At 35.2% G+C, this 6,898-nt stretch overlaps 1 long non-coding RNA gene across 1 annotated transcript; it reads left to right on the top strand.

Moving 5' to 3' along the window:
* The first annotated feature begins 5,126 nt into the window (after window positions 1-5,126).
* Window positions 5,127-6,453, top strand: LOC137643568 (uncharacterized). Its single transcript, XR_011045011.1, has 2 exons — window positions 5,127-5,809; window positions 5,946-6,453. It is a non-coding gene; the product is annotated as an uncharacterized lncRNA (long non-coding RNA).
* The last annotated feature ends 445 nt before the right edge of the window (window positions 6,454-6,898 follow it).

Below are 6,898 nucleotides of genomic sequence, written 5' to 3'. Positions count from 1 at the left end.
GAAAGAATGTTAGATAAAATGGGTTAAAAATTGCACAGGTAAAAGTACAGAATAATTTTCATTGACTTTTATCTTTCTTCGTAGCTAAATGGTATATCACTGTTGTTACAAGTTTCCTGACCTGTCGTAAGATATTGCCTTTGAGTGGTTCCGCCTGGGGCTCTGATGCTGAAGTCGGTAAAAGATGCCTGACAATAATATACAAAAAACTATGGTTTAATTGAAAATATATCTATCTATCTATCTATCTATCTATCTATATATATATATATATATATATATATATATATATATATATATATATATATATATATATATATATATATATATATATATATATATATATATATATATATATATATATATATATATATATATATATATATATATATATATATATATGTGTGTGTGTATATATATATATATATATATATATATATATATATATATATATATATATATATATATATATATATATATATATATATATATCACACACACACACACACACACACACACATATATATATATATATATATATATATATATATATATATATATATATATATATATATATATATATATATATATATATATGTATGTATATATATATATATATATATATATATATATATATATATATATATATATATATATATATATATATATATATATATATATATAGGTATATGTGTCTAAGAAAGTATGTATATATGTATGTATGTGTGTTTGATTGAATGTTATAACTTCCTTAACTTGAAGTAGGTTTACATATATATTGTTGATTAACATAATTTTTTTTTTAAGAATGATAAGGCAAAGGACAGTAGTTTAGTTATAATGATCGAGGAATTAAAAGCCATATAAATGAAAGACGAAATAACGTTAAAAAAATAAGGAAAGGAATTTATGGCCTAAGGATATAAGATTTCAGTTACTGGAATTCTAAATAATATCTCGGAGATAAAGGACAGCCTATACATAATATAAGGCATTGCTTCCTACGTAAATGAATTTCATATTCCTTTCATGATATTGCCTTTTGGGTGTTCATTTTAAACGTATATCCACCGTTATATAACTTTGAATATTTTCAAGTAATAGGTCGAGCAGCAGTGACGCACTCTCATAACTCAATGGATGTCATAAGCTTCTGGAGATGTGACAGCGACCGTTCTGTTGCAGGTGGGCGAGGTTGAGATTATGGAAAGCATAGGTGAACTGTTGGAAGGAACGCTGCCTCCCATGATAGAGGAACTGATAGAATGGGTAAGAAATTTCTGTTGGGAGAGTTAGAGTCGCATGGGAACTTTCGTATGTTTATCCGTCTAGGCTTCCATCTCTATATCGGGAATATATGAAATAAATCCAGTACTTCTATTATTTTCTAGCTTCTGGACGAATGGAACAAATTCAGGAACTTTTCCAAACCAATTATGAAAAAAAATGGTTTGTTTTAATCGCTTCAAAATTATTATTCTTGATTTTCAAAATTATCAGTTAAACAATTATGAAATATAAGTTTCCCAACTTCTTGGCTTAACATTTTGCCTTTCTGAGGATATGTTCCCATTAACACCGAATAGAAATTAAAATTGCCCATAGTCTTAATGAAATACTACTAAACGATCTTAAATCTGATTTAATACATGAATGCATATGACGATACTGAAAAGTTGTTAGTGTGGTCAAACCACAGACATTAGATTCAGTCTACTGGCTAGTATAGTGTTAACGTGTTCGCCTAGCATTTGCATGGCATTAGATTAATCCTTTCCTGATGTGGAGGATTTATTTTTTGTTTTATTTTATTTTTGGTTTTGCCAAATCCTGAGAGAGAGAGAGAGAGAGAGAGAGAGAGAGAGAGAGAGAGAGATATTGTGTTAGCGAGCGAAAGAAGTTAGGTTAACGATCGTTTGTGGTGAGAAAGACTGTTGGTACAAATGAGATTGTTTGTTTACATTTTTTAGTTAGGTTACGACAGTGGTGAATGTTTCGGAGCGAATGCTTTTTTTATTTGACTGCAGCATAAGGCAGTTGTGTGAGAGCTGGATTATATTTATATTTTTCTGACCAGCGTGGAAGTGTTGATTCATTTAAAAAGTAAGTACAGTTTTGTTTATCTTTGCTTGTCGTGATTGTGAATGATAGGAACAATTTATTATTTATCTTTGATTATAGTGCGATAGTTCAGTTAGCTAGAAGTATTCGGAAGTGTTTTTCTTTTTTATTTTGGCAGGCTGCGATTCCTCCTTTGGAGTGACTAAATTTTTTGAAAGTGGATTACTGTTGATGACCTGGCCTGGAACTGATCATATTTAGACTGCTTTTTTGGATTAACGATTGTCGATGACCTGGCCTGTTTATAAAGATTGTGTATGATGATGATGATGACGATGATAATGATGACGACGATGATGATGATGATGACCACTAATTGACTGTTCAGTTCAGTTGACGAACTGCATATAGTTCCGTTTGCCATAAAAGACAGTTTGGCTTTGTGTTGAGGACAATGTCGATGTCCCGTAAAATATAATATACATTTTGGTTGTGGTCGAGTTTAGTTTTAAGTTTGTTAGGGTTTTTTTCATTTGAATGGTGTTACGTTTTTTGGTATACTTATTAAGTTAAAGATTAATTTTAAGTCTAATTATTTTGGTTGTGGATGTTAAGTGTTTAATTGATTGTGGAAGGGTTTTTTGTATTAATTATTTTAGTTTGTAAGAAACATAGCATTAAGGTCATGTTTTGCTTTCATTTTCCTTCTGTCCAAGAGTCCAGTTGATAACGTAAGGGGAAAGTTTGTTTTGTGGAGACCATTGTCAGTAAGTGTGATTCAGGGTGTGGGGGTTGTCCTTGCAACATCCCGCCACATTATTTTGGCGCCCGAACAGGGACTGCCGAGGTGGGATTGAAGCTGGACTGTTGGACGAAGGACGGAATTAGGATTAAGGTTGATGAAAAATGGAGGAGCAATTAAGGGTTTTGAGGGAGGAATTGCGGCTGAGTAAGGAGCGTGAGGAGAGGTTGCTAATAGAGAATGAGAGGTTGAACTGGGAGAATGCGGCGATGCAGAAGGAGCTTAGGGAGTTAAAGGGGACAGTAGAGAGAGTGGAAGAATGTGTTGAGATGAGGATGCGAGAGAATGAAGAACGAATAGAGAAACGAATGGAAGATATGATGGGGCAAGTCATGGGGATGATGAAAACTATAATGGGCGAAGGTGCAGTCGGAGGAGTGTCCTCAGCTTCGGGTAATGGGTTGATAGTGGAAGAGAAGGCTAAGGTAAATGATAATGGGAAAGGAAGTGATAGTGATAGTAGTAATAGTGATAGTGATATTGAAGATAAGGGAATTAGGCATAGTAGGGATGAACAGAAAGGTGAGAGGAAAGATGAAAGGAAAGGTAAAAGTGATGTGAAGAAAAAGTATCAGGCTGATAGCAAGGACGATCGTGAATGGGTGAAAGTGGTAAGTAAGAAAAAGGGTAAGAAAGGAATGGTTAAGGATAGGAATTTAAGTGTGGATGTGGATTCATTATATTCAAATGAGGAAGAAGGTAACAAGGGAGTAGACAGTGATGATAGCAGTGAGAATGAACGTGATGTGTGTAAGACTGTGTTTATGAGAGAGGTACCTCGGTGTGAAAGGTTCAATGAGCATAGCAGTAGGGATGTATATGATTTTTTCAAGGAGTATGAGAGGTATTGTCAGGATAAGTATGGTGATAGTAAAAGAATTTGGGCTAGGGAGTTAGGAGAATATTTGACTGGGTATTTGTTGACGATGTATGGAGTGATAATGAGTGTAGGGGACGTTGATTATGAAAGTGTGAAAAAGAGAATAATTGAGCAGGTAAAACGTATGAAAGGGAGTGTTAAGTATAAGCGTAAGAATGATTTTGATGAAGCACGGATGAATGCAGGAGAAGCGATATCGATGTATGTATGTAGGTTGGAAACTTTAGCTAGGAAGAAGTATGGGGATGAAGGTATAAATGAGAATAAGGAGTTAATGAAGAAGTTTTTGGCTACTGTACCTGAGAATGTTGCTGAGTTTATTCATTTGAAACGCAAGGAGAAAATGAGGTGGACGCAAGAGAGATTGACATGGGATGATATACTAGAGATAGTTGAGGATTATGAGTTAGATAGGTGCATGAAAGAAAGTAAATCTGTGTGTAAGAACTGGAATGGAAGAAAGTGCAATAGAATTTGGTAGTTATAAGGATGCAATTTTGAGAGGACCGATGAGGGTAGCTGATAGTGTAGTAGATAGGAGTGTTAGGGCGAGTAATGTGGGAATACCTGTAAGGACAAATGAAGGATTTAGGCAGGGTAATTGGCGCAATAGGGATAGGAGTGTGAGTGCAAATCGAGGTATGTCAGATAGTCGTGTCCGTAATGAAAAGTGTTATAGGTGTGGAAAGGAAGGTCATAAGAAGAATGAATGTAGATGGGCTCTAGGTGCTTGTTTTGGATGTGGTGAGGTAGGGCATAGAATTAGCGAGTGCAAGAAAGAGAAAGGGGTAAAATGTTATCGGTGTGGTATGACAGGGCACATAGCGAGTGGATGTCGGAGTAATCATATAAATGTGATTTGTAGTAATTGTGGTAAGGATGGTCATTATGCTAGAATGTGCAAGGAGCCACGGGGTAAGTGTACTGAATGTGGTGCAGATGGGCATGTAGCTAGGGTATGTAGGAAGAAGAGAATAAGTCAGCCAGGATGTTCGGGAAACTAGAGTGTAAGAGGGTTCAGCTGGGTGAGTCCTCCTGTGTGTGTGGAAGGAATAAGATCAATGTTTGTGAGAATGGGATGAGTAATTGGTTGGAAATGAGCAAGTATGAACCTAGTATGCATGAGAAATTAGGGCTGGAAAATAAACAATTAGTGTTAGTTGAATATAGGAAAAAGAGGCGTTTGAAAGTTTTAAGTGAGGAGAAAGTGCAAGGGAAATTTATAGGTATAGGTAAGAATATGAATAAGTATGACAAGGGTGTAAATGTACAAGTGAGTGTGGAGGATAAATGTGTTAATACAGTTGAATCATGGCTGAGTATGAATGATACCTATAGTGTGTGGCTTTTCCTTAGGTGATGTAAAAGAAAGGATGACGAATGCGAGAGTGAGAGATAGGAGAATGATTAGTAGTATGAATGAATCTTTTACTAAAGTTGAGAATGTTTTTGATGAAATGGATGAACTGTTTACAGAAATGAGTGTAATTATAGGGCCAGATGAGAACGAGGTAGATATGATTGTACATGATATATTAGATGATAGGGATTTAGATAGGAATAGTGTTAATGTAGCGAATGATTGTGATAAGGAAGAAGTGAATGAGAGAGTATATGGAGGCCCAGTTACTCGGAGTAGAGGTCCCGTTCCTGACTGCGACTGGGTTATGAAAAAAATAATGTAAGTGTTGTGTGAGAAGGATTTGGCAAAGTAAGGGGGGAGGAATGTGGAGGATTTATTTTTTGTTTTATTTTATTTTTGGTTTTGCCAAATCCTGAGAGAGAGAGAGAGAGAGAGAGAGAGAGAGAGAGAGAGAGAGAGAGAGAGAGAGAGAGAGATATTGTGTTAGCGAGCGAAAGAAGTTAGGTTAACGATCGTTTGTGGTGAGAAAGACTGTTGGTACAAATGAGATTGTTTGTTTACATTTTTTAGTTAGGTTACGACAGTGGTGAATGTTTCGGAGCGAATGCTTTTTTTATTTGACTGCAGCATAAGGCAGTTGTGTGAGAGCTGGATTATATTTATATTTTTCTGACCAGCGTGGAAGTGTTGATTCATTTAAAAAGTAAGTACAGTTTTGTTTATCTTTGCTTGTCGTGATTGTGAATGATAGGAACAATTTATTATTTATCTTTGATTATAGTGCGATAGTTCAGTTAGCTAGAAGTATTCGTAAGTGTTTTTCTTTTTTATTTTGGCAGGCTGCGATTCCTCCTTTGGAGTGACTAAATTTTTTGAAAGTGGATTACTGTTGATGACCTGGCCTGGAACTGATCATATTTAGACTGCTTTTTTGGATTAACGATTGTCGATGACCTGGCCTGTTTATAAAGATTGTGTATGATGATGATGATGACGATGATAATGATGACGACGATGATGATGATGATGACCACTAATTGACTGTTCAGTTCAGTTGACGAACTGCATATAGTTCCGTTTGCCATAAAAGACAGTTTGGCTTTGTGTTGAGGACAATGTCGATGTCCCGTAAAATATAATATACATTTTGGTTGTGGTCGAGTTTAGTTTTAAGTTTGTTAGGGTTTTTTTCATTTGAATGGTGTTACGTTTTTTGGTATACTTATTAAGTTAAAGATTAATTTTAAGTCTAATTATTTTGGTTGTGGATGTTAAGTGTTTAATTGATTGTGGAAGGGTTTTTTGTATTAATTATTTTAGTTTGTAAGAAATATAGCATTAAGGTCATGTTTTGCTTTCATTTTCCTTCTGTCCAAGAGTCCAGTTGATAACGTAAGGGGAAAGTTTGTTTTGTGGAGACCATTGTCAGTAAGTGTGATTCAGGGTGTGGGGGTTGTCCTTGCAACATCCCGCCACACTGAGGCCATGAATTTAAGTTATTTGCTGGGGAGACCACTACTGTGGCTGGGCACTAGACCTAGGGGGTGGGCTTGCTCGGCGGACGATCTAGTGAGCATCTATTTTGATGAAACTGGAACTGAAACTAGACACCTTTACCTTTAGATATCTTACCCTCATTAATAAAACAGATATGCATTTTATTACAGGGGTGAAATAATTTCCTAAGTAACATAGGGTCTAACAGAATAATGTAGGCGCTATGTCAAGAATGTGCTGTTTGTTGATAAAACGTGGTATACTAATAATCACATTCTGATTAAATTTTTTCATT

The sequence above is a fragment of the Palaemon carinicauda genome, chromosome 7 (assembly GCF_036898095.1).
Source record: "Palaemon carinicauda isolate YSFRI2023 chromosome 7, ASM3689809v2, whole genome shotgun sequence".
In the NCBI taxonomy this organism is placed as follows: Eukaryota; Metazoa; Arthropoda; class Malacostraca; order Decapoda; family Palaemonidae; genus Palaemon; species Palaemon carinicauda.
The sequence above is the reverse complement of the archived record's forward strand: the minus strand, read 5'-3'. Positions and strand labels throughout refer to the sequence as shown.